This window comes from Neofelis nebulosa, chromosome 8 (assembly GCF_028018385.1).
Source record: "Neofelis nebulosa isolate mNeoNeb1 chromosome 8, mNeoNeb1.pri, whole genome shotgun sequence".
NCBI classification, from domain to species: domain Eukaryota; kingdom Metazoa; phylum Chordata; class Mammalia; order Carnivora; family Felidae; genus Neofelis; species Neofelis nebulosa.
In genome coordinates this window covers 114,179,086-114,197,894 of record NC_080789.1, presented here as the reverse complement: position 1 = coordinate 114,197,894, position 18,809 = coordinate 114,179,086, and the positions used below count along the sequence as shown (strand labels likewise).

Here is an 18,809-nt window from a genome sequence, read left to right as displayed (position 1 = left end):
AATCTGGAGATCTTTAAAAAACGCTTTTTCTAGTAAATATAAATAGCCAAAAGCAATGCCACAAGATGTGGAAAGTTTGAAATCGACAAGACCTAAGAAAGTTTGGCAGGAACCACCTTCAAAGTAGACTCAGCACCTGACAGACTTCCTGGTCGATTTCTTTAAATTGCCAAGGTTAGATTAGCTCCTCTGTTACGTAAACATTTTCAGAAAGTACCAAAAAAAGGAAGGAAAGTTATTAATTTATTTAACAAATCACATAACCCCGACACCAAAATCTGATGAAGGGAGAAGGTAAAAGGGCAGAGAATCATTGGCGAATACCATGCAGGGTTGGAAAATGCCAGGTGAGCCATCTAGATCACTGATCTCTTCGTGCTGGGGTGAGATAGCGGAAATGCCAAGATAAAACCGGAAGGGTGGACACAGGCAGACATGACTCACTTCCGTTTTTGAGCCTCTATGTATAAAAAAAAATTTTTTTTAATTAAGAAATGACAAAACAGTTTTTCAAATATAACAACATTTAACGATAAACACTTTCAATACTTATAAAAATAAAGACAAATACAACTGTGTTAGAACATCATGTGGCGATAATGCCAAGAGTAAAAGCGAAGGCTTTAAAGAAGGGAGATCCTTTCAGCAACAGCCCCTCCACACACACACACACACACACACACACACACACCACCCCTTCACCCGCCCCCACACACTTTGTGCTAGATCCCACTGAGGCAGAGAGCAGTCTGCAAGAGGACAGGAAAGTGGAAACTTTCAACGTTCCTGGAAACAACTCTTTTTATGTTTCTGCCTCCTGTGAGTGAGGTATACCATGGAGGATATAACCTGGCTGCCAACAGCATTACCACTTATGATGAGATAGTACCAGAACAAAACAGTATTTATATTATGTGCCATTACCTCTGAAGTTCCAATCATGAAGCCTGCAGAAAGAGACGTTGCCAACCTACCTTGACTACCTTGGCCCATCTCTGCCGGGGATAACCTTCTGCTCCTCAGTTTCTCCTTCCCAGGCCTGCAGATGCCCAGGGAAAAGTCCGGATGTTCAGCCCAGAGCCCTGCTGCCTTCTTCCCCCAGGTTCTGTGCTTATTCTATCCCACCGCTCCTGACTCATTTGTCATTTACTGTAATTTTTATTTCCAGGTGCCTCTTTTGTCTCATTTGGCAAACAGGCCCCTTCACAGCTTTGTGAAGCCATGTCACTAGGTTCTGGCCAGTTGGATACTGACAGAAGTGGTGTGTGCAATTTCAAGAGGTCATTAAAGGAAGAGGCAGGAAATTATCTTCCCTTTTTCTCCTTCCTGCTGGCTGGAATGCAGACATGAGGACTAAAGCTGAAGCATCCATGGATCATGAGGTAAACTTGGGGAATAGAGCCCAACACAGTGGAGCAGATATTACACAGCCCAAAGGCTGTGTAAATCTGAGGCACCAAAGAGAAGAGATTGGCCCAGCACTGGCCTCCTCAGAGGAATGTTCTGCCTCCTGCCTGCTAGGAGAGCATAGGAACCCAGCAGGACTGGATCCTTCTTTGCTAAGGAGGAAAGGCTGCCCATCCCAGCAAAGGCTTGGGTGAGATGCTGATCCTCCTAAGGCAGCAACATCAGCAGTCACCTGTTCTGCATCACCTGCCACCATTCTGCTTTGTATCAGCTGGACTCCTACCCGCTTTCAAATTGTAGAACAATGCCAAAAAAATTATACTGCTGTTAAGCTAGGTAGAATTAGCACCCCTTCTTGCCTTTATCCCAGTTGGTTTAATAACTGTTTTTGGAGGTCTTATTCTGAGCTACAGAATAAGGGGTCTGGCTTGGGGCAGAAGCTCTCACTGTTCTTTCCAGAGCTGGAAAGGGGAATGGGACTCCACACCTTCACCCCAAGCTGGCTGGCTAGTCTGAGGAAGACTCAGGGGGCTACGGCTGCACAGACCTCCCCCAAACTTTGACGGACTCCTGGAAGGAGGGGCAAGAAGAATCCAGGCAAGTGTAAAGAGAGGAGGAGGAGCCAGGCCAACTTAACAACACCCCTGGGAGACTCTTGTGAGTCTGCTCTGAGAATTCCTCAGAGCCTGGATGTCCTCCTCCTCGGGAAGTAGGCGGTACAGTGCAGTTATAACCTACTTGTCAGCTAAATCCTCCAGCCACTGAAAATCTAAGCGAGGTTGGCTCACACATCTTTTCCATGACTCGAGGATGTCATGTCATCCCTAGAGATTTCACATATTCATTTGGAGACTTAAGTTTTATGGTCCAATTGGCCTCTACCCGACAGCTTGGACTCACATTGTGCTGACCAACATGTGATTTGCACACAACCAGGGTGACACTGGAAATACTTAACCATCATGGAATAGGCACTGGCAATCAGGGCAGACATCGGCTGTTAACCCTGGGGGTGAAGCCACCACTGCAGGGCAGGTGAACATGAGCTCTGCGAAGGGTCCCACATAGGCATGCATATGCCCAGTGATGCTGAAGACAGTGCACTTTACAAATTCTTGAAAGCTCAGAAGAGAGGTCGTTTGTGTACCATACATCTCCTGCTTTTTTCTTGCTAATGAAAACTCATTTTTATTCCAGCATAGGGTCGATGTTCTCCAAAGGTGAGCTCTCTAACAGGAAGGACCAGGAGAGACCAGGAGGTGAACCATGATGGGCCTGAGTGGTCATGACAACCCAATTTGCCCGCTGCCAGGTGGGTTTAGGTGTAGGCGGCTGAACTCAGAAATACCAGATCTAGCCGGTGTTCTGAAGGGGAGTGTCCTAGAAGCTTCCGGAAAATATTTTCCTTCTTAGTGAAAATAAAAAGATATAAAAGGAAAATCTCTCTCCCACTCCCTTTCCACCTTCTGCCTTACAAGGCAGTCACATGAGGACCTGTGTTCAGAGTTACATAGATGTGACACAGCCAGGTGGGAGAGTCCACAAGTGGAGGATAGCGATGCAGAGAGACGGGAGGAGCCTGGGCCCGCAGCTCTGGAACCACTGCTCCCCGGACCCTCCTCAGAATCTCCGTTGTTCCAGCCACTTCATGAGAGAGCTTCTGCTTCTTCTGGTCAAAATCTTGACCACAAACAGCTTCTCACCATCTCCTAGTCATCTCTTGTCTCCTCTCTCCATTCCTCTCAAACTGAGACAAAATTTTCCTCATTTTCTCCTGAAAAGCAGGTCAAACAACTCTTATTATTGCTTGGGTCCCTGCCCAAAACCAGCCCTTGCATAGTCTCATCTTGTATCCCCAAGAGCTGAGTCAAGCTATTTATCCCAACAAAGAAAATTCCCTCTCTAGGAAGAAGTCTCATTCTAGTCCTGAATATGATTTTTGTCTGAAAAGAAAAAAGAAAGGAATGGAAAGGGGAGAGGAGGGGAAGGGAGGGGAGGGGAGGGAAGGAAAATTTAGGGCAGATCCCATTCAGGGATCTCCAAGAGATAATTATCTTTACAATCATGGAAGGCCCTGATTGTCCTTGGCTAGAGATCCAAGAAAACAACTGAGGAGGGCTGAACCCCTTAAAGAGAACTTACGATTCATTTGTTCACTCTGTCATTCAACATGTATTTATTGAGCACATACTATATGCTATGGACCCAGCAATGACAGAAAGAGAGAATGTCTCTCCCTACATGGAGCTTACATCCTAAAGGGGTAGACAGATAACCACACACACACAAAAAAAACATAAACAACCAAACTGGAAAAACAGTTATAAATTGTAATTACCCCCCTGAGGGAAGCAAAGACTGTTGACATTTTAGTGCATTCCTAAATTCTAGTAAAAAACTCCAATTCCAAGATTGAGCAGAAGAGTGCCGTGCACCCTGAGGCAGTAAAGAACTCATGGATTTGAGCAACTCAAAGTAAATGTTGGATGGGAGCCAAGAGGGTGGGGGAGCGGATGGTGAATTAAGAGAGGTAGCCGTCACCAGGAACCGATGGCCTTGAGGCCATGGTAAGGCATCCTAATTTTAATCTAAGTGCAATGGGAGATATTGGAAGGACTGGAAGCAGTCAGGCAGCCTAATTATTCTGCTCTGATAAAGGAGAATGGGCTGGCAGTGGGTGGGTCTGGAGCGAGACTACCAACTTCCCCCTCATGAAATGCTTGCCTTGGCCCATCAATGGCACCCTTTGTGAAGGAGTGGCAGTGGACATGGAAAGAAATGGAACATTCAAGACATATTTTTGGAGTAGAAACAAAAGGCCTTGCTGATAGATTGAATGTGGAAAAACCATAAGGACATTAGTCCTAAGCTTGACTCTTGTACATATTTCCAAGAAAAATAGGAACTGAACACAGATCCCCAAAGCCTGAATGTTGAGAAGTTTCATAATGGAAAAGGGTAAGGAACACCATTTCCTACAAGCATTTACAAAGCACTAATGGTATGCCAGGTACTGTGCTAGGCTCCTGGGAAATAAACTACAAAACCCCCTAGCACTGGAGCGGAGAGGAAATCTGTTCCGGAATCTTCATGTGGAGGAGGCCAGCTGAGCCAGGAGCCCAAGATTCATCCCTCTGAGATTTATCCTCATCAGGCATCAGCACAGCCTCCTTTTCCAAGCCTCAAAGATTTGCTGGAGTGAGAACATCTCTTTCCACCAACATAGAACTAGATAGCCCAAATGCTTTCCTGTTAGAAAATGAAGACAATTCTGGGTAAAACATGAAAAACCCTTTTTAAATGCATAGCTGAGGTTGGGGTAGGGGATGGGGGGTGGTCGTGGTAAGAGAAACCCCCAAAGGCCAAAAAATGAAGAGAAAACAAAACCACATTGGCCTGGGAGAACTCTCACTTTATCTTATCTCTAGGGGTTGGCTGGCCTTGGAAACCCAAAGATTTGAGTATTAATGGCTGCAGCCCTGGGCCTGAGAAAGGGAGGGAGTTGGAATTAAGACCCCCACAGGAGTCTTTGAAGTGAAAGGGTGCACCAGAAAAAAAATCAGTCCACTGGCAAACTGGGACAATGAGGAAGCTCGTCTTACTTAACCTTTTGGTGGAAGAAATGCCACAGGATTTGTTTTTTACATTGAAGAGTATTATCTCATAGTAATCCAAGAACTCCAAGCCAAGGACAGAATATAAAAAGTGATCATAGAATGGTAATCCCCCTTGTGGTCTGACAGAAACAAATGCAAAACTGCTCTGAGGAGAGGTGCCTTGGTGGTGTAGTCAGTTGAAGGTCCAACTCTTGATTTCAGCTCAGATCATGATCTCAGGGTTCGAGCCCTGAGTTCAAGCCCTGCATCAGGATCCATGCTGTCAGGCTGTCAGCACAGAGCCTGCTTGGGATTCTATGTCTCCCTCTCTCTCTGCTCCTCCCCCTGCATGCTCTAGCTCTCTGTGTGTGTGTGTCTGTCTCTCAAAAATAAATAAACTTAAAAAAGAAAAAACATCTCTGAGGAGCCCCAGCAGGCCAGATGACAGGGCATATTATCCAAGATTACATTATATGTGAAAAGACAATTCTCAATAAACAGCAAGATTAGAACTCCAGAATTATAAAGATACTTTAAATAATTAACACATCAAAGAAAGAATTACAACACATGGAGAAGAAAAACTTTTCCATGGAAAAAGAATGTTCAACCTCACTATTAGCCGCAGAAATTTAAATTGGAACAACAATGTGGTACCCTTGTTTGGCATAACAATTATCAACCATTACAGAGTGGTGATACTCAAGGTTCTAAGAGTGAGGATAACTGGACCTTTGTCACCTGCCAGTAGGGTACACCTGATGTCTTACCTTGGGTGCTCCTGAAGCAAAGCCTGGCATGGTGGCTTGATGGTGATCCCAGGAAGCAGTGTGGAACACGCACAGGGAAACCAAAGGAGAGACGCCAGCCCGGGGTTGTGTTATCAGGTAACTCCACAGTTGGTGGCTGGGGCTCAAACCTGCAGGACCTTCTGAGGAGGCTCGTGAAATGCATCTTAAAAGTTCCCACCCTGAGTCACCTGGGAGCTTCAGTCCGTTAAGCGTCCAACTCTTTTTTTTTTTTAATGTTTATTTATTTTTGAGAGAGAGGGAGACAAAGTGTGAGCAGGGGAAGAGCAGAGAGAGGGAGACAGAATCCGAAGCAGGCTCTGAGCTGTCAGCACAGAGCCTGATGTGGGGCTCAAACTCACAAACTGTGAGATCATGACCTGAGCCGAAGTCAGACGCTCAACCAACTGAGCCACCCAGGTGCCCCAAGCATCCAACTCTTGATTTCAGCTCAGGTCATGATCTCATGTTTCGTGGGATTGAGCCTTGTGTCAGGCTTTGCGCTGGCAGCAGGGAGCCTGCTTGGGGTTCGTTCTCTCTCTCTCTCTCTCTCTCTCTCTCTCTCTCTCCCTCTGTCTCTGCCCCTCCCCCACTTGCACTGTCTCTCTCAAAATAAATAAATGAACATAAAAAAAAAAAAAGTTCTCACCCTGGGCAGGGAGGGGAAGCAATCATCTACTGGCCCCATCACCGAAGGTTCAAGTGGGCTCGCAGGCACTAATGCTTCCAGATTGCACACTTGGGTGTTCCAAGGCTTTAGAAATGCCCTAAAGAGGAATCTAGAGGCCACAGGAAGGTTGTCAGGTTGCCCCTCACATAGCTGGTCAAAGGAATGGGGGAACAAGAGGCAGGGCCCAGCAGACTGAAGCAGTGTTTGAAACACCCCACTGACCACACAGCATGCACTTGGTCTCAGGAATCACCCTTCAGAGCATCCACTTAGGGAAATACAGCTGACCCTTGGACAACACAGGTTAGAACTGCGTGGGTCCACTCATACGTGAATTTTTTTCAACAAACATATTGGGAAGTTTTTTGGAGATCTGTGAAAGTTTGAAAAAAACTCACAAATAAACAGTGCAGCCTAGAAATATCAAAAAAAAAATAAGGAAAGGTGAGGTAGGTCATGTATGAATGCATAAAATATAGATATACTAGCCTATTTTATCATTTGCTACCATAAACGATACACACATCTATTATAAAAAGTTAAAATTCAGGGGCACTTGGGTGTGGCTCAGTCGGTTGAGCATCCAACTTCAGCTCAGGTCATGATCTCACGGTTCATGTGTTTGAGCCCTGCATTGGGCTCTGTGCTGACAGCTCAGAGCCTGGAGCCTGCTTTGGATTCTATGTCTCCCTCTTTTTCTGTCCCTCCCCCACTTACACCCTGTCTCTCTCTCTCTCTCAAAAATAAATAAACATTAAAAAAAAAACTTATACATACAAACACAGACTGTACATTATCTTTTCATTTTTGATGTCTAGCGTCAGTTATACATATGACATCTGCAGTGTTTTATGTCACATAAGGCTATATTGATGTACGTACTGACAGATGATTCATAGAGGACACAAACTTGTGGTATTGATAAATACAGGACAGTACTCTAAATGTATTTTCTCTTCCTTACAATTTTCTTAATAACATTTTCTTTTCTCTAGCTTTTTAAAAAAATTTTTTTTAACATTTTTATTTATTGTTGAGAGAGAGAAAGAGACAGAGTGTGAGTGGGGGAGGTGCAGAGAGAGAGGGAGACACAAAATCCGAAGCAGGCTCCAGGCTCTGAGCTGTCAGCACAGAACCCGATGCGAGGCTCAAATCCACGAACCTTGAGATCGTGACCTGAGCAAAAGTTGGATGCTTAACCAACTGAACCACCCAGGTTCCCCTTCTCTAGCTTTATTATAAGAATACAGTATATAATACATATACCATGCAAACTATATATTCATCAACTATTTATGTTATTGATAAGGTTTTCAGTCAACAGTGGGCTATTAGTCATTAAGTTTGGGGAAAGTCCAAAGTTATATGCAGATTTTCAAACGTGTGGGGCGTCAAGCACCCCTAACCATCATGTTGTTCAAGGGTCAGCTGTAATCAAAATAGGGGTGACGCATGTACTTAACTATATCTGAAAGGGCTGGAGGGAGGAAAAGAAAGATGGAAGGAGGGAGGAAAAATGTCTTTAACCCATTAAGCTTTCCTATTCAACCATATGTTATCCACTGCCCCAGGGAAAACAGCCACAGCTTAAATGCAAAGAGAAATACAAATAGTTAATTCTTACCTTTTGAGCTTCTGGTGGCCTTAATGGATTAAGGTTGATTTAAGGGATTTCTTTCAAGATTAATTTTACCTATCCTCAATTTTTGTTTTACATTTTGATTTTAAAGCTTAACTCCAGCATCAGGTGCAACTTCATAATGCATAGATTGATGCACAAAAATATTAACTGAAGCAGTTAATGGCACAAAAAAATTGGGAAAAAATCTAACCTAATTGTCCAAAAAGAATGTATTGATTAAGTAAGCAATGATACATTTTGACAATGGATCATTATGCAGTCATTAAAAATGATGTTTACAAAGAGTTTTCAATGATTTGGAGAAATATTCACAATATAATGTTGAGGGGAAAAAGTAAGAAGCAAAATTACATATATAGTATGATCTAGACCGTGTAAAAATGTATAGGAAAAAAGTGGAGCAAACCAGACCATGTTAAAAAATCTGCCTGAATTTTGAGAATTTTGTGATGTTTCCTCCTTTATGCTCATTTCTATTTTCAGTTTCCAAAATGAGTAAATACTGCTTCTACAATCAAGGAAAGAAAAGCACGTGTGTGCCTCAGTGGGTTGTGGAGGGCAATGGGAAACCTTAGGTCCCAGCATCCCAGATGATGTGACCGTATAGTTCAGAGCCCTGCCACATGGCTTCATTTCCATCTGAAGCCTCTGTTGCACCTGTGTGGCTGCTGGGACTGTTCTGACTCATTACTTGTGGCATTGGCTATCTACCATTCAACATTCATTCGACAACTGGGGTGAAATCCAGACCAGCCCCTCGCTTGATAAACCATAGTATAGGGGATCCTAATGAATGGAGGAAGAGGAGGCTTGGAGGGTGTCTGGCAAGTCACTGGTGCAAGTTATCTTTGAGGGAGCAGCCCAGGGCCATGGGCTTTGGAATCAGATGGGTACTCGCTAGTTATACAATGGAAGTAGGTAGAATAATCGCCCCCAAAGATGTTTGCGTCCTAATCTCCAGAATCTGTAAATGTGTTACCTTACATGGCAAAAGGGACCTTGCAGAGGTGATTAGTTTAAGGATTTTGAGGTGGGGAAAGTATCCTGTATTATTCAGGAAGACCCAATGTAACCACAAGTGCCCTTCTAAGAGGGAGGCAGGAGGACTGGAGGAAAAGAGAAGGTGTGACGGTACATACAAATCAAAGGTCACAGAGTGAGAGAAAGGCGGAGAAGAGAGGGATTTGAAGATGCTGCACTTTGGGTTTGAAGACGGAAGAAGGGGCCCTAGCCAAGCACGCCTAGCCTTCAGAATCTAGAAAAGGCAAGGGACTAGATTCTCCCCCAGAGCTTCGAGAAGGAACACAGCTTTGTCGACACCTTGATTTTAGGACTTCTGACCTCCGGAACAAATATAAATGAATGAATGAATGAACGAACAAATGAATGAGTAATCCGAGCCGCTAAGTTTGTGGCAGTTTGTTAGCACAGCAATAGGAAATGGATACAACAACTGTGAACAAGCCTATTTCCTCATCTGTAAAGAGAAGCATGTCATTTGTGTCTCTCCTCATCGTTATGAGCATCAAACCAAATACTGTACTTGCCATGCTTACTAATATGCATAACAAGCATTCAGTAAGCAATAGCTATTCTTTCTCATCCTGTAGGAGATCACCTTACAGCTGAATAGCATTTTGTAGAGCACATGAGAAACATACAATATGGAATAAACTAATCAGTGAGGTAGGGAAAGTAGCATGTATATAATGTCACCGCTTTACATATGACACCATCAGGGATGGTGGACGTTAAGCAAATTGTCTAAGATCACACAGCTATTAGGTGGCAAAGAGAAGATGTTTCACTCTTGACTTTTTTTTTTAATGTTTATTTTTGAGAGAGAGAGACAAACAGAAAACAAGCTGGGGAGAGGCAGAGAGAGAGGGAGACCCAGAATCTGAAGTAGACTCCAGGCTCTGAGCTGTCAGCACAGAGCCCAATGCGGGGCTTGAACTCATGAACGACAAGATAGTTCCTGAGCTGAAGTCAGATGCCTACCCAACTTGGGCCACCCAGCAGTCCCACACTCTTGACTTTTAGTTCAGTGGTACTTTATTACCCTTGTGCTTCTCACCCAGGAAATCTGTTAAATATGCAGATGCCCAGAAAAATCTGGCCCAGGAATCTGCATTTTATCAAGCTCTGTAGTTACTTTTTATACAGGCTGGTCTAGTGACCCTACACTGAGAAAATGGTACCCTGCCCCATTTACTGAACAGCTGTCCAACTGATGAATGCTTCTGCTTCCACTTCTTGGAGGAAATGGGAGGCCACAGATGCCCTGTTATGTTGTTACCTTTATATTTTGAAAAATTTTGAACATACAGAAAGAAGAATTAACTAATGACCACTCATTTACCCACCACCTAGATTAGAGAACTACTAGCATTTAGCCCTATTTCCTGCATCTCTCTAGAACCACATATTTTCCTTTTTGGCTGAACTGTCCTAAAGTATATTACAGACACCATGCCATTTTTTTTAAACTGCATTTTAAAAATAAGGACATTCTCCTGTTGTCCGCAAGAAACAATCACACTTAATGAAATTTTTTGAGATCATCTAATATCAATTCTTATATTCAAATTTCCCCAAGTTTCCCCCAAATATCTTTAATAGGTGACTTTTTTTTCCCCAAAATCAGGAAGTATGCTCTATCAATTTTCATGCAGCTAGTCTACACAGAGCTAGAGGATTTCCAGGGTGATGTGCTGATGGGAGTCCCCTAGGTTTTCTGTACCTGAACAAGAACATGGATGAGAGTCTGGTTTTCCCCTGGAGTCTGGGCCTCCCTGTCCCAGGCTCTTGCCCTTTTGAGCTGAGGATTGACAGTAACAGCATTCCCTTTACCAAGGCCACAGAGCCTCTTCTGTGGCCTCTTCCTAGAACTACAGCCCCCTCTCTAGGTTCTGGTAACCACTCAGACCTAGATAAGACCAGGGATCTCAGCTTTTTCTAGCCCAAGGGTATTATACCATACCCTGTTGATTTCCCTTAACCACTGCTCACAACTTTGTAAATATCTTTGTTAAACCCTCTGCAATTACCCCACTTCAGTGTCCCATTGGGACCCTGACTGATAAAGTAATGGTACCAGGGATGGCCCTATAGGAAAATAACCCTCAGATGAGATTCTAGAATTGGGTTGCTCACATATTTGAGATGTATGGCAGGGATATCCTCTTGCCAGACAGAGGGAAACAGAATGCAGTTAATCCACAAAATACAGTAGCATCAGGGCACATGGGTGGCTCAGTCAGTTAAGCATCTGGTTTGGTTCAGGTCATGATCTCATGGTTCATGAGTTCAAGCCCCACATTGGACTCCCTGCTGTCAGCACAGAGCCCCTTTGGATCATCTGCTCCCCTCTCTCTCTGTCCTTCCCTAGCTCATACTCTCTCTGTTTCTCTCAAAAATAAATAAACATTTCAAAAAATACAATACAATACAATACAATACAATACAATACAATACAATACAGTGGCATCGTAGTTGCTCCAATTATCACCATGAATGGCATTAAAAGAATGCGGATGGAAGACACAATGTTGGCAGATCCAGTGGCTTAGCTATGCTGACAGTGGTGATTACTGTGGTGTGGGGTGGCTGATCTATGATAGTCCCAGAGACCATATACAGAGGAGGGATAAATCGAAGGTCCTGAATACTTGGAACATGGATGGAAATGCAGAAAGCCTTGATGGTAGCTTTGAGAGAGTCACAGATCTCTTGTTGGGCAGCTATGCCCAGGGACTGATTATAAAGGTGACATACATACAGAGTCCATTAAATGTTCAATCCCACTAGAATTCTTATGCCTTCCACTGGTACAAAAGTAAGACGCTGATTCATAGGACATTTGAGCAGACACAGATGTGGCAAAGTCACCTCAGGACTTGTTCCACAGCCCTCATTGCCTCCAGGCCCATAGCAAGAGTTATGTCCTAGTATAGCCCAGATGGAGAAGGACAAAGCATGGTACAGGGGAGAGACAGCCTATACATCAAAAGGGTTGCAGAGCCCCCAGGAGGAGACTGGGAAGCATATATAGGAGGGAGTCGTAAGAGCATTGAATGGGAGAATTTAATGGTACAGGCGTGCTCACCCAAGATTTAGGACCTCATGTGCTGGCTTGAGCAGCTGGGAGTGGCAGTCATAGCTATACTGGCCAACTAAAGCCTGGACTCAACAGTGGCTGGCCGTTAATGAGGACTTTTCTAGCATTCTGAGAAGGAAACTGAAGATTTGGGAGGTTAAGTTGGAGGGGATCTATTCTGTACAACATGCACAGCCACACCTTAACCACACTCCCCAGGAGGCCAGAGGATACTCTCCTCTCAAGGCCAGAAGAATTCCATTGTGAAGTGTTCACAGACCTCCTTGAAAAGCTTTTGGCTGTTTTCTGTAAGCAGGAAATGACAATGGGAGAGGTTGCAATGAAATTAGACTCCTTGGTTTAAATGGAAAAAACGGGATCCCAGTGTAGTAGGGGTCAGGAGTCTCAAAGCCACAGTGGACACAATTACCATAATAAGGTGTGAAACTGGAGTGGTAATTAGAAAGTTTGGGTCTGTAGGGATCTCTGGCACTGGCTACCTAATCATGGGTTCCTCGGGACTGCAGTGGATGTACAGACTATTTAGGTGCTACTTGGCATATATAATTCTGGGTCTAGTGGGGAAAATCATGGTGGACAATCAGGATTTACCATGTTTAGACCCAGGGGCCCAGAATCCTTTGACTTGGGGGCAAAGGTGAGGGAGTCTCTTTGAACAAGCACCTGAAATGTGGCCATACCTCTATGCTGTAAATCTTCCCCAATCTTTCCCCAGAGAGACCAGAGGCCACTAAATGAAATGGGGAAAGGGAACTATCCAGAACTTGCAGGGACTGTTAGATTCTGTTTCTGAACTCATGCTAACCACAGGAGATTCAAACTGGCACAGTGGTCCACAAGTCATAGTGTGAGCTCAAGGAGATCAGGTGATAAATGGAATAGCAGTAGTCCAAGTCTATCTTACAGTGGGTCCAATAAGACTGAGGAACCACACTCGTCTTACCTTCCCAGTGCCAGAATGTATAATAATAATAGATATGTTACCTACTCACAGAATCTCACACTGGCTTCCTGACCCATGGAATGAGGCCATTATGGCAGTTCCAAGTGGGAAATGTCCCCTTCCAAATGGAACTTCCCTCTCCCCCACACCAAGACAGTGAACCCAAAGAAATATAGTAACCCTGTCAGAATTGCACAGATTAATGTAACCATCAAATACTTAAAAGATACAGGAGTGGTAATTACTACCACATTAACATCTAACTCATGTTTGACTGGTGTAGAAACCAGATGGATTGTAGAGAATGACTATAGATTATGGAGAATTCAGTCACATGGTGATGACAATCGCAACTGTAGTTCCAGATGGGTAGCTCAACCAAAACAAATAAAAACACCCTTGGCACCTGCTAGGTGCAGCTACAGTCCTAGAAAAGGGTTTTTTCCAATTCCCAGCAGCAAAGCTAGTTGCCTTCACATGGCAAGGACAGCAGTACACTTCCATCTGAGGTTTTTATGACAAGGCTTCATCCACTACCTTGCTATCGCACTATTGTACTACAGTCCACAGAACTTGATCATTTTGATATCTAAAAACAAATCACTGGGGCGCCTAGGTGGCTCAGTCGGTTAAGCGTCCGACTTCAGCTCAGGTCACGATCTCGCAGTCTGTGAGTTCGAGCCCCGCGTCGGGCTCTGGGCTGATGGCTCAGAGCCTGGAGCCTGCTTCCAGTTCTGTGTCTCCCTCTCTCTCTGCCCCTTCCCCGTTCATGCTCTGTCTCTGTCTCAAAAATAAATAAAACGTTAAAAAATAAATAAATAAAAAATAAAAACAAATCACTGTATTTCATTGGTGACATTGTGCCAATTGCACCTGGTGCACAGGAAGTGGCAAATATTTTCAGTGCCTTAATAAGAAGCATGCATTTTGGGGGATAGGAGATAAACCCCATGAAAGTTCAGAGGCCTTCCACATTGTGAAATTTCTAGGGACCCAGGGGTGTGAACGATGTCAGAAATGAGTGACAAATTGCTACATCTTGCACTTCTTACCACAAAGTGATTTGATATTTGGTAGATCTGTGGATTTTGGGGAATAACATATACCACCCTTAGGTACACTGCTCTGACCCATTCAGGCCGCCAGTTTTGAGGGATGCCAGATCAAGAAATACAAGCTGCTCTGCGTCTGGGACTACACAAGTAAGCAGACCCAGTGGTAGAGAAAGTGTTCAGACATAGACTATAAAATGCTGTCTGTAGCCTCAGAAGAACTCTAATGGGAGAACTACATGGATATCTCTAAGGTGTGAGGTGTGTGGCCTCTTTTGACGACTATTCTTCATTGACAAAGCAGTTCCCCACTTGTCACTAGGCTCTGATAGAACCTAGACCTGGTCACACAATATCATGTGACTATGTGACAGACACCACCATTGTGAACTGAGCATTATCTTATCTACCAATTCAGGCACAAGCAAATTGCATGAGCACAGTGATGGTTAATCTATATATCACCTTAGCTGGGGCAAAGTGCCCTGATATTCAGTCAAATATTATTCTTGATGTTTCTGTGAGGGTAGATTGGTGACAAGGAGAACTGGGAAGGGATATATGGATAGACTTCAATGAATGGGCCAAGGTTGTGAAAATATTTACGTTCTGAGTGCCTACCAGAGGGCATATTGGGACTAACTCAATGGAATCATGAAAAAGTAGTTTGCTCCACCCTTTCCTGAGATAGAAGCTATGGTAGTCTCAACAACATGGACTTCACCTCCCCAAGGTTAACATAATCAGTGCCACAGCTGAATGCCCTTGCTGCCATCAGCAGAGGTCAGTGCTGAGTTCCCAATATGGGATTATTCCCTAAACTGAATAGCCAGTCACCTAGTGACAGGTTGATGACACTGAATCTCTTCCGGCATCGTGGGGGCAGTGACTTGTCCTTAAAATGAATAGATACATACTCTACATTTATTTGTGCTTTACCCGCTCATAATGCTCTGCCAGCACCATCCTTCCCTACAGAATGCCTTATTCATCACTGTAAATCACATTGCCTATGACCAGGAAACTCATTTCTTAAAAGTAAAAAGAAAGTGCAGTGGAGAGTTTGTTCCAATTAAATTCATGTGGTCTTTCCACATGCCTCAGAAAGTAGATAGCTTCGGGGCGCCTGGGTGGCGCAGTCGGTTAAGCGTCCGACGTCAGCCAGGTCACGATCTCGCGGTCCGCGAGTTTGAGCCCCGCGTCGGGCTCTGGGCTGATGGCTCGGAGCCTGGAGCCTGTTTCCGATTCTATGTCTCCCTCTCTCTCTGCCCCTCCCCCGTTCACGCTCTGTCTCTCTCTGTCCCAAAAATAAATAAAAAACGTTGAAAAAAATAAAAAAATAAAAAAAATAAAAAAAAAAAAAAAGAAAGTAGATAGCTTCATATTCCAGTTGAATGGCCCACTGAAGGCTCAGTTACTGTGCCTGCTGGAAGACTGCAGTCTGCATTGGACACGGTACATACCTTAAACCAGCAGCCATGTATGGTGCTGTCCCATAGACGGAATGCCCAAGTCTGGAAACCAGACTGGGAGCATGGATGTGGGCGTGGCCTCTCACTGTTGTATCCTCTTAAGGGATGTTTGCTTCTGATCCTGGCAACCTTGGGCTCATTGGCCTCAGTGGAGGTCCCTGTGAACCAGAAAACATGGGCGAGGTTCTGTTAAGTCAGAAGCTGCTACTGCCTTCTAACCATTTTCAGCTTCTCATTCTACTGAACCAATAATCAGAAAAGAGGGCATGCCACTCACCAAGGTGATCTGCTTACCAAGGAGAAATTGGGTCACCACTATACAATGAGGTCAGGAAGGACCAAATGCAGAATCCAAGACTTCATAGACCACCATTGAGTATTCTCTTCACTAGATTACTCATCAGTGGAAAACTGAGGCAACCCAAAAAAGATAATGCCACCAAAGGACACAGATTATGAAGACATGAGGGTAAAAAAACCCTGATCAGTTGAGGTGGTAGCAAAGAGTTAGGAAATGTGTAATAGGTAATAAAAGAAGGAAGACACAATTATCAACTTGAGTCTCATGACCAGGTATAGAGGAGGGATAATAGCAGCTTTTATGTTAATTGCTTGATTCTCTTCCTTCACTTTTACCCCCAAACCTTACATGAAGAGCATTATGGTTAACACTTTAGGTTTCAGGTGGGAGTACGATGTCATTCAGTAACTAATGGGATTTTGTACGTCCTGGGGCTGGGGACATGACGTCTTCATCTGGACAAGGTGGATGATGAAGGGCAAAAGGTGTGAAAAGTGTTGGATATTCTCTTTCTTCCACTCTGTACTCTGTTCCTGGAAACTGACCTCTGTGGACCACATCGATGGGCTCCTTTGTCTTCAGCATCCACTTGGGTTTGGCCATGGGAGGCTCTGACAGGAGGCTGGAGGAAGAAGACAATGAGGTCATAGCCATTAGCTCCTTAGTTTCCATCAGATCCTTCCCATCACATCACAGGTTGTCAGTGGCCACATTCCTTTACTAAAGGTTATAGTACTTTACCCTCCAGGTTCTAGTCCCCACACCTCCTCTTCTTCTCCTCAAGCAGAGGGGTGGTAATGGCACTCTACTCCCAAGATGATTCACTAAATGTTGTTGATTTCCCCTGACCCAACAAATACTCTTGTAAGTAGTCCTTTTATTAAACCCTTCTCAATTATTCCATTTGGATAATCTGTCACAGTCCTCACCAACACAGCCCAGTTCAGTCAGGCTGAATCTAGAGCAGATATTTTCTCAGATTAGTGCCCATCCTCACCTGTTCTGATTGGGCCTAATTCAAGGCTCTTGAATTTGTGATTCACCTGTCTATATTCTGTATAAAAGTTTTCAGTGCCATACATATTCAGACAGTTTTTCACCAGCCTTCTGAATAAATAATCAGGAACTTGTTCAACAAAGCTCTCCTAGGGGTGTCTTTGTGGCTCAGCTGGTTAAGCGTCCAGCTTTGGTGCAGGTCATGATTTCACGGTTTGTGAGTTCGAGCCTCGCATCAGGCTCTGTGCTGACAGCTCAGAGCCTGGAGCCTCCTTCAGGCTCTGTGTCTCACTCTCTCTCTGCCCCTCTCCTGCTCATGCTCTCTTTTGGTCTCTCATAAATAAATATTTAAAAAATTACAAAAAAAAAAAGCTCTCCTAGCCTCAACTGGTGTGACTAGCTTGCTTGGGGAAGAGTTGCAATGGACTGAATGTCTGTGTCTCCCCGAAATGTGTATGTTGAAATCTTAACCCCCACTATGATGGTATAAGAAGGTGGGAACTTTGGAAGGTAAGTAGGTCAGGAGGGTGGAACCCTCATGAATGGAATTAGTGGCCTACCAAAAAAAAGGACCACAGAGACTCTTCTCTGTGCCATGTGAGGATACAATGAGAAGTCATCAGTCTATGGGCTGGAAGAGGTCCTCACCAGAACCTGACCATGCTGGTACCCTGGTCTCAGACTTCCAGACTCCAAAACTGTGTTTCTGCTATTTATAAGCCACCCAGCCTACTGTACTTATGGTAGCAGCTCAGACACTCTAAGGTGACAATTCTAGAGCATTGGCCTCTGTCACTAAAACATCTTAGGAAGAAAGTCCCAAATGGTAAGCCAACTGGAGTGCTGCAGATGAGCTCCAAGAATGCCATGAGAGATGATCCCCTCATCCTTCTGGGCAGCTGAGCAGGGCCTGAGTAGCTGGAGCAGCCTCACCTCCGAATCCTCGAAGGGCAGCCCCCAGGGAAGTGGCATGCACTTGGTCCTGAAGGCAGCTTGCACAATGAGAAATACCCCACACCTGTGGTTTTGCCTCCACCACTTGCCCAAGGACTCCGGCAGCCATCCACAAAGTCTGCACCTGCTGTTCATGGACACGACCATGAGCTACTCCAGGACTTTGTGTTCCACGTGCCAGGGGGCGTGGCCCACAGCCCAAAGAAGGCCCCTAGGGTGGCAGGGGTTCCCGCAGGCACAGCTCTATCTCCAGCTTTGTGTATACTGGATACTTTTGTTGTTATTTTGGTTGATATCCCTTTTAGTGGTGCCCAAGTGAGCTGATGACAATGCATGTTTTTTTTAAGTTTATTTATTTATTCTGAGAGAGAGAGAGAGAGAGAGAGAGAGAGAGAGAGACCTCGCATGCTAGTGGGGGAGGGACAGAGAGAGAATCCTAAGCAGGCTCTGCACTGTCAGCATGGAGCCCACTGAGGGACTCAAATTCACAGACAGTGAGATCAGGACCTGAGCCGAAATCAAGAATTGGACGCTTAACCGACTGAGACACCCAGGCATCCCTAACAATGCATGTTTATTCTGCAAATTAGAACTTCTTTATTCTGAAATAGTTGATATGAAATAAATTAGTTTGGATTTGGAATTCTATTTACATCACACACACACACAAATCAACATTACATATGGCACAAAGAAAAAGAAGAGCTATTAGATTCCCTAAACATAAACATATATAATAATATAAATATATGTATTAGATTTACTCACTAAATACATTTAAATATATACTAGATCTGCTTAAATATAAATATATACATAAATGTAAGTGTTGTAAATATTGGAATGGTGTAAAACATTGTCTTACATT

At 44.2% G+C, this 18,809-nt stretch overlaps 1 long non-coding RNA gene across 1 annotated transcript in view; it reads right to left on the bottom strand.

The window, feature by feature from the left end:
• Nucleotides 1-227: 227 nt before the first annotated feature.
• The window catches only part of LOC131483426 (uncharacterized), a 31,284-nt gene continuing 12,702 nt past the window's right edge, over nt 228-18,809 (bottom strand). Inside the window, exons 2-3 of the long non-coding RNA XR_009247665.1 lie at nt 15,682-15,848; nt 228-460 (exon numbers count right to left, since the gene is read on the bottom strand). This is a non-coding gene — a long non-coding RNA (uncharacterized LOC131483426). The remainder of the gene's footprint in view (nt 461-15,681; nt 15,849-18,809) is intronic.